Raw genomic sequence first — 2,864 nt, 5'->3', positions numbered from 1 at the left:
AAAAAATAATAGTGGTTCCAGCAAAAAGCTCTCATCACCAAAACTCTGTAAACGATTGTAGCAAACAAAAAAAGGCAATTCCGGCAAAATAATACTGGTTCTAGCTCAACCCGCCGTCGGATGCAGCTCAATCCCCGCCCTCAGATGCAGCTCCCCCATTGCCACGGTTGCAACTCCTCCTCACAAGAAGGGATTGCAACATTCCATCCAAAAATTACCGTCAGCGGATGCAACTCCGCCACCATGCGGTTCCAGCTCCGCCAAATGGGGTTGCAGCATATGAGGCATCTCCCAGTGCGCGATTGTAGGATCAAAAGTATGTCTAGAGGGGGGTGTGATTAGACTACTTGACCAAATAAAAACTTAGCCTTTTCCCAATTTTAGTCTTTGGCAAATTTTAGCAAACTTAGCACAAGTCAAGCAATCTTAACACAATTCAAGCAAGCATGCAAAGAGTATATGAGCAGCGGAAAGTAAAGCATGCAACTTGCAAGAATGTAAAGGGAAGGGTTTGGAGAGTGCAAACTGTAAGGGCATATTTATCCCTAAGGTGTTTTAGTGATTGATGACAATGCTTTTGCGGACTAATCATGTGCGTTGAGCTTTTCAGAGATTCATCCTTTGGCACGAGACGATTCCCTCCCCTCGGTGTGTTTTTCAAGACGGTGCAGCTCTTTCGTTTCTATGTTGGTGGACTAGTTTCGTAGGAGTCACCGTACTATCAAGAGGGGATCCGCTTTGGTAAGGCTAGGGTGGAATCAACACGTACACATCCTTATCGCACCCGCTGAACCTTCCTGCTTCAATGGAGTACTCTTTCCCCTCTCTGTTTGCATTGGCTGGCCCCAGTGGTAGTACCGCGGGCCACATCGGTAGTACCACCCAAGCACATCAAGCGGTAGTATCGCTCCTCAGCGGTAGTACCGCTTGGAGCCTTCCGCCGTAGTACCGTTGCGGCTCCATGCTCCTACCGCCTCGACTCGAGGACCCCTTTTCTTGTGTCGGGTTTTGCAGCACTAGCTGCGGCAGTAGAGGTGGTAGTACCGCTCACAAGCGGTAGTACCGCCCTTACCACCGCGGTAGTACCGCTCAGCGTCCAGGACCTCGCTCCTTTCCTTTGAGCGGCAGTACCGCTAGGTGAGACGGTAGTACCGCTGGCTCAGCGGTAGTATCGCCCACCCCAGCGGTAGTACCGCTCTCCGCGAGGCTGCTTGGTGGTAACGGTTGGATTGTTCCCCCCACTATATAAGGGGGTCTTCTTCCCCAAAGTTTATCTACCTCTTCCCCCAAAAAGCTCCATTGTTGCTCCAAGCTCCATTTTCGCCCGATCTCTCTCCCTAGCCAATCAAACTTGTTGATTTGCTCGGGATAGGTTGAGAAGGCCCCGATCTACACTTCCACCAAGAGAAATTTGATTCCCCCCCACTAATCCCTAGCGGATCTTGTTACTCTTGGGTGTTTGAGCACCCTAGACGGTTGAGGTCACCGCGGAGCCATAGTCCATTGTAGTGAAGCTTCGTGGTGTCGTTGGGAGCCTCCAATTAAGTTGTGGAGATAGCCCTAACCTTGTTTGTAAAGGTTCGGTCGCCGCCTTCAAGGGCACCAATAGTGGAATCACGGCATCTCGCATTGTGTGAGGGCGTGAGGAGAATACGGTGACCCTAGTGGCTTCTTGGGGAGCATTGTGCCTCCACACCGCTCTAAAGGAGACGTACCTCCCCTCAAAAGGAAGGAACTTCGGTAACACATCCTCGTCTCCATCGGCTCCACTCTTGGTTATCTCGTGCCTTTACTTGTGCAAGCTTTTTCTGTTGTATCCCTTGCTTGCGTGTGTACTTATTGTTGTTGCATCATATAGGTTGCTCACCTAGTTGCATATTTAGACAACCTACTTTGATGCAAAGTTTAATTTGGTAAAGAAAAGCTAAAAAATGTTAGTTGCCTATTCACCCCCCCCCCTCTAGTCAACTTTATTGATCCTTTCAATTGGTATCAGAGCCTTGTCTCTTTATTAAGGACTTTGCCGTCCGAAGAGTATGGTTGACACCATAGACGGTGGGGAGGAACACTCCGGTGTGAATCTAATCTCGTCTACGGGTGATGGGGGAACCACGGTGTCCCGTGAGGAATTCAATGTGGCTTTGGACACATTGAAAACCTCCATGACAACCGAGGTTGAAAGCATGTTTAATAAATTCTTAGAAGGACTTAAACTATCTACCTCGCCGATGAAAGTGGGTGATCCCACTAACAAGGTGACGGATGCTAACTCCGACAAGGGGGAAGCTAATAGTGAAAAGGGTCCTTCTACTAGTGGTAGAAATGACACCGACATCTTTGCCCATGTGGAACCTCCAACTTATGGAAGACCGATTCCCTCTACTCATTTAAATCATGTCGGTCCTCCTCCTAAGATTGTGAAAAATGAGGATTTTGATTCTTGGGTGTATCGCTTCAAGCGTCACTTAAATCATGTGAATACTAACCTGTGGAGAACCATTGAAGAAGGTTTCTATCCACATTACTGAAGCAACTTCACCCCTAGAGAAGCCGTGGGTAATCAATTCATGAGAATGCTCTCTTCATCATCCAAGATGCTATTCTCCCCGAAGATCTCCCTCATCTTCGATGCTACGCGATGGCCAAAGACGCATGGCATTGTGTTGTGTCTCTCTATCAGGGAAGCGCAAGCATTCAACGCTCCAACTATGAAGTGGTGCAAGACGAAGCCAATGAGTTTGCAATGAAAGAAGATGAAGAACCTCCTGAGCTCTTCCGGAGAGTAACCAAACTCGCGGTCTCACTCCAAGATCATGGGAGCAAGGACACGGATGATAATTGGATCAAGCGCAAGTTCCTCAAGG

The sequence above is a fragment of the Triticum aestivum genome, chromosome 3B, assembly GCF_018294505.1.
Source record: "Triticum aestivum cultivar Chinese Spring chromosome 3B, IWGSC CS RefSeq v2.1, whole genome shotgun sequence".
NCBI lineage: Eukaryota > Viridiplantae > Streptophyta > Magnoliopsida > Poales > Poaceae > Triticum > Triticum aestivum.
This window is presented reverse-complemented; position numbering follows the sequence as displayed.